This window comes from Bacillus rossius, chromosome 10, assembly GCF_032445375.1.
Source record: "Bacillus rossius redtenbacheri isolate Brsri chromosome 10, Brsri_v3, whole genome shotgun sequence".
In the NCBI taxonomy this organism is placed as follows: Eukaryota; Metazoa; Arthropoda; class Insecta; order Phasmatodea; family Bacillidae; genus Bacillus; species Bacillus rossius.
This window is the reverse complement of record NC_086337.1, coordinates 24,333,104-24,339,916: the sequence shown is the minus strand read 5'-3', so window position 1 is coordinate 24,339,916 and position 6,813 is coordinate 24,333,104.

Sequence of the window (6,813 nt, the reverse complement as noted above, 5' to 3'; positions counted from 1 at the left end):
GATCTTTCCATTATGTGTAATCAATCTCTTCTACCACCATCTTACTTACTTGTTTATTATACATACTTTTAATATCACAATCGTCCCAGTGATCATAATAAGCATTATCAGATTTATTTATTATAACACGTCGTTTCCATCGTTTCGGTCTCAGGACACCGCCACATTCTTCGATCTTGTCATCTTTAGGTGCTTCATCACAGTCTATGCCTTTGTCAACAGACTCATACGTCACTGTAACAATAACTGTAGAAGACATCCTCTTCAACCAGATTACAGTATGAATTAGATATCGATGATGTAGAAGTGTCTTCATCGTCTTCTTGCTTCCTTTTTAGGAGTCCATCATTTTTACAAAGAATGGATGATCTACTGAATATAGGCTTGAATGTATTCTTACTTTCCACGGTGTTGATACTTCCATAAGTTTCAGTTTTCTCTAAGCCATCAGCAACCTTCAATTTATGTTCTTCGTCATGATCGGGTGTGCTAATACCATCACGCTCAGGACAAGGAAAATTATTGTCTCTAATGCAGATCACTCTTCTTTAGTCTAGTGAATCCATCGATGTCCTCTATACCGTAAGTAGGCTTAGCTTTACATGTTCTATCATGTCCGTTTAAGCTGTCAATTCGTGTTAACTAACTGCTACACCAATTACAGCTTAACATTTTGCGTAGTGGGTGTTTAGCACAATCATTCCTCTCATGACGTCTAGCATTCCTTCTCATGACAAAATCCTTGCCACAGTACCTACAGCGGATTCCTTCTGATTCAGCTGCAGATAACAAAACATGATCCATGGTAGCTTCTGTGACTAATGTTGTTTTCCAATTGGAAACATTTTTTTTAAAAAATATAATTTTTTAAATATTTTTTCAGCGAGAGTTAAATTATCTTATGCAAAGCAAATAAATGCAAGTAGTTCTGCTTGTCAACAACAGATGTCGACACATTTTTGCTTGCAGGTAAATATTATTTTTTTTATGTGGTGTGCGGGATGCTCACTAATGATCGCAAAAGAAGGAAGGCTTCGCTAGAAATCAAGGAGAAGGAAGTTTGTCCTTCGTGATAGTGTTTCTCTTCCGTCTTATCAGATATTTTTGGACTGAGTAATGTTTTTTATTTTTTGAAATCCACCTTATAAAAAATGTTGTCAGTTCTGATTTAGTACCAGAAATTAACAATTTCTTTGCATGACAGGATAAAATGACATAACTCATTAGGTAAAAAGTCCTTCATGTGGAGATAAATTTCTCATCTGTAACCAGAAGCACTCGGAGAAAACCATCTGAGGTCTAGTCAGGGAAAATGAGAAGCACTAAAAGAGAACCATCAAAATATTGTCAATAATAAGCAGGAGCACACGGAGAAAACCACCATAATATTTACAAGAATAATCAGTAGCACACGTAGAAAACCATCAAAATATTGTCAAGAATAATCAGGTGCACACGGAGAAAACCACCATAATATTGACAAGAATAATCGGTAGCACACGGAGAAAACCACCATAATTGTGACAATAATAACCAGTAGCGTACGGAGAAAACCATCATAACATTGACAAGAGTAATCGGAAGCACACGGAGAAAACCGCCTCAAGTTTTCTTTAATGACATGAAATTACAGAAAAATAAATAAAAAAAATTAAAATTAAAAAGGAAAAAAATACAAAGAATTCTGGCTTGTACTAGAACTCTAACTTGGCACAGCAATGAGAAGTTCAGAAGCTAGCAGAATCCTTTGTATTTTTTCGTTTTTATTTTTATTTTCTTATTAAGTTTTTCTGTAATTTCATGTCACTAAAGAAAACTTAAGGTGGTTTTCTCCGTGTGCTTCCGATTACTCTTGTCAATGTTATGGGGGTATTCTCCATGTGCTACCGATTATTCTTGTTCAATATTATGGTGGTTTTCTCCGTGTGCTCCTGATTATTATTGACAATATTTTGATGGTTCTCTTTTAGTGCTTCTCATTATTCCTGACTAGACCTCTGATGGTTTTCTCCGAGTGCTTCTGATTACAGATGAAAAATATATCTCCGCATGAAGGACTTTTACCTAATGAGTTATGTCATTTTATCCTGTGATGCTAATAAATTGTTAATTTCTGGTACTAAATCAGAACTGACAACATTTTTTATAAGGTGGATTTCAAAAAATAAAAAACATTACTCAGTCCAAAAATATCTGATAAGACGGAAGAGAAACACTATCACGAAAGGACGAACTTCCATCTCCTTGATTTCTAGCGAAGCCTTCCTTCTTTTGCGATCATTAGTGAGCATCCCGCATACCACATAAAATAAATGATATTTACCTGCAAGAAAAAAGGGTCGACATCTGTTGTTGACAAGCAGAACTACTTCCATCAATTTGCTTTGCATTAGATAACATAACTCTCGCTGATGAAATATTTAAAAAATTATATTTTTTTAAAAAAAATGTTTCTAATTGGAAAACAACATTAGTCAAAGAAGCTACCATGGATAATGTTTTGTTATCTGCAGCTGAATCGGAAGGAATCCACTGTAGGTACTGTGGCAAGGATTTTGTCATGAGAAGGAATGCTAGACGTCATGAGAGGAGATTGTGCTAAAAACCCACTACGCAAAATGTTAAGCTGTAATCGGTGTAGCAGGTTGTTAACACGAATTGACAGCTTAAACAGACATGATATAACATGTAAAGCCAAGCCTACTTACGGTATAGAGGACATCGATGGATTCACTAGACTAAAGAAGAGTGATCTGCATTAGAGACAATAATTTTCCTTGTCCTGAGCGTGATGGTATTAGCTCACCCGATCGTGACGAAGAACATAAATTGAAGGATGCTGATGGCTTCGGGAAGACTGGAACTAATGGAGGTATCAACACCGTGAAAAGTGAGAATACATTCAAGCCTATATTCAGTAGATCCTCCATTCTTTGTAAAAATGATGGACTCCTAAAAAGGAAGCAAGAAGACGATGAAGACTTTTCGACATCATCGATATCTAATTCATACTGTAATCTGGTTGAAGAGGATTCTTCTACAGTGATTGTTACAGTGACTCTGAGGCTGTTGACAAAGGCATAGACTGTGATGAAGCACCTAAAGCTGACAAGATCGAAGAATGTGGCGGTGTCCTGAGACCGAAACGATGGAAACGACGTGTTATAATAAATAAATCTGATAATGTTTATTATGATCACTGGGACGATTGTGATATTAAAAGTATGTATAATAAACAAGCAAGTAAGATGGTGGTAGAGGAGATAGATTACACATAATGGAAATATCCAAACATATTGGTTGACCGGCTAAGACTTCTACTTGGCTCGCTTAGTGCAGGAAACTATTCGTGCATCAAAAAAATATCCTTTATACTCAAAGAACTGAGGAAAGCTGGCTACATACTATAATAGCTTCTTTTACTTGTATTTGTGTAATGTTGAGAAATAAATTAAATATTGAAAGTAAAAATTTAATGTTTTTAATTTTTTGTATTCTGATTTACAACTAAGCCTTTGTTTCCGCTGCTGTATGTGTGATCATTCCTGTTTCCTGTGTGGTCGTTCCGTTTCCTGTATGTACTGTGTGTACGTTCCGTTTTCTGTGTGTACGTTGCGTTTGGTGTGTGTACTGTGTGTACGTTCCGTTTCCTGTGTGTACATTCCGTTTTTTGCTGAGTGTGTACTATTTCTTTATTTATTTTCGTGTGTTTACTGTGTAATCATTACATTTATTGCGCGTCAATTGCATGTATTGATCGTAAATTGCGTACATTGCGTGTTGGAGCTGTTGTAGCTTTTGGAGCCGAGTATTTTGTATCCTTGTAGCTTTATAGACATGTAGTTTCGTAGCCATGCGGTCTTTTAGTCACGCAGTCTCGCAGCCATGTATAACTCGTAACCAGCTAGATCATTTTAGACTCGTAGCCTTGTAGCCTCTTAGTCTCTTAGACTCGTAGCATTGTAGCCTAATATCATTGGATCTGTTGAAAGAAAAGGCAGTTGGAGCAATTGGAGCTGTTGGAGCTGTTGGAGTATTTGGAGCAGTTGGATTATTTGGAGCCTTTGAAGCTGTTGAAGAATATGGAGAATTTGGAGCATTTGGAGCATTTGGAGCTATTGAAGCTGTTGAAGCTGTTAGAGCTGTTGGAGCTGTTGTAGCTTTTGGAGCATTTGGAGCATTTGGAGCTGTTGGAGCTAAGAAGTATTCGTTGCACGTCTATGCAGGGCTAAATGTTTATAAGATTGCTGGCTTTCGCAAGTGATCCTGTAGTAGGATAGAAATTTTGTAATAAATATTATGTTTGTAAAAGAACTTGAGGTGTTTTATTTCTCGAACCTTACACTTTTCTGGTATTTAAATTAAATTTCTTTTAGCTTCTTCCAGGATCGTGCCAAGGACCTTAGTCGACCTTATTAATCAGTATATTGTTTGCAAATTTATTTAATGAATTTTGAACTTTTTCCTGAATTTCTAGGTTAATTATTACGAATTTTCCAAGATGTTGGTATTGATGGCTTATAGGATAATGGTAGTAGAGGATTTAAAGTCTCTTAAAGAATTTTGAACATGGTTTATTGAAATTATTATTTCTTTACATAAAATTAAATGTTATTACATTGATCGATTATCGAACCAGGGACGGATCGAATTAATCTGTAGAATGATTGCCAATTTTTTTTAATTTTGGAAATTTTCCCGCATTTCTAGCTAAATAATTACATGATTTGAAGATGGCGCTTAAATAATCAATATGGCGGGCACCTCAGTAATAATAAATGAGAACTGCACTCTAGCGGGTAAAACTTAGACTAGCATGATGGTAAGACGAGTACATGCACAAGATGGTGTCCTCCAGCAGACGAAAACAAGATGGTGGCAATGACCACTAGCATGTGGTAGCTCCTGGTAGCATGTACTGAATGCAAAATGTCGGATCCATGATGGTCTTCAAGGTCAAAGTCGTATATCAAGGTCAATGTCAAATTTCAAGGTCAAGGTCAAAGTTCATTGTCAGCAGTTTAGGACAAAGGTATGGTGACCAGAAAATTATACTAACATGGTATTAGCACACTCTAGCAGACGGAAACAAGATGGTGGTCTCCAGCGGATGATTTCAAGATGGTGGCCGTCACGAAATGTGCGACGGTGTTTTTTAAAGATTTTTATTATTTAATTCGATTCATTATATTTTTTGGAGATTTTTAAAATCTTTTTGATTTTCTAACACAAATATTTCGGATTTACAAGATGGCGGACATGACGTCATACTGCCTGATAATGTATATGCTATTAACAAAGTGGTGGGGGTCAGTATGCCAGCATCCACCATGGGGGAAGGATCGGCCGCCATTTTTATTTTTTTTGCACTCGTCGGGTTTGAACCGAAGACTACGAGCTCCGTGTCGAAAAAGTATGCTTATTAAATATTTTAAATTAAATGTTATTAATTGAATTTTTTTTATAAATTTTAATTTTTTTTTCATTAAAAACGGATAATAAATAAAGATTTTAAAGATGGCGGCCGTAACGGAAATTGTAACGGTTACGTCATAATTTAAAATGTCTGTCATGACATCCTAATTTTCAAGGTCATGACCTCAGCGGCTTAAAGCGGCTAGCTCTTAGGAGTTTAAATCCGCTTTTAGGAATTTGGGTTCGTTCTATGGCAAAACGACTTTTGAGGATTTTCGAAATCCTAATTTTTGAAGTGTGGAATTTTTTGAAATTTTTTGGAGGAATTATTTCCACAAATTGGAAATTATGTTTAATTTTGAGGAATTTTGGGCAAATTTTGCCCCATTTTGGCCACTTTTGGCAATTTTTGAGGGTCAAATTTCAAGGTCACTACCATTAAATATGGCCGCCGTGACGTCACAATCCAAGATGACGTCGACAATCTTCAATCCCCATCCTGAAGCCTGTCCCCGGACCGGCTATTATATACTACTTCAACCTTTTGTGAAAGTTTTAAATATGCTACTGTATTCTAGTGGTCTAATAATGAAGTTGTTTTTTTAGTTCATAAATTACACCAGATATAGCACTGGTGTCAAACAAGATAAAAAATTGAATATTGTGTGTGGGAAATAAAGTACATTGCATTTTTCAATAGATTTTCAAGACGTTTACATTTATTTACAACAAATATTCGTTCAAATTCAAGATAAGATAAAAATCACAAAAAAAAAAATATTTTTCTAATGTACTTCTCTGTTAGAACTATTATTTATCATATTTAATTGGTAAAAAATTGTTTACTAAAAGATCTGATATTAGAAACTATAAAAATATTATCTTCCTGGCCCTACAAGATTCACACTTTGTAATTTAGAGGTAAATTTTAACAACAATAATTTAAAAAAATATATGTAATTTTTCATGTGCGTACAAAATAATTATCAACAAAGCTTGGTTGTAAATAAGTGAATAAATTAAATTAAATTATACTTACCAGTACCTAACTAATATAACTCAATTAAAATCCTAATGGGCCTACGAGGCCAAGGTTATGCATTACAGGTTTAATAGCGGCCAAAGACATATTAAATAAATGTCCTATTAATGTTAGTCGGATTAAGATTTTTTATTTTTTAACCAAAATTTTTTATACCAATGAACTAAGCATTATAATGAATTTGGCATATTACTAAAAACATAATGAATTTTATCGATAAATATGGTCGTCAACAAAGTGAGAGTTGCACATATGTAATAACAAAGTAAGTGTTATCTTAAATGTCCTATTAATGTTAGTCAGATTAAGATTTTTTATTTTTTAACCAAAATTTTTTATACCAATGAACTAAGCAT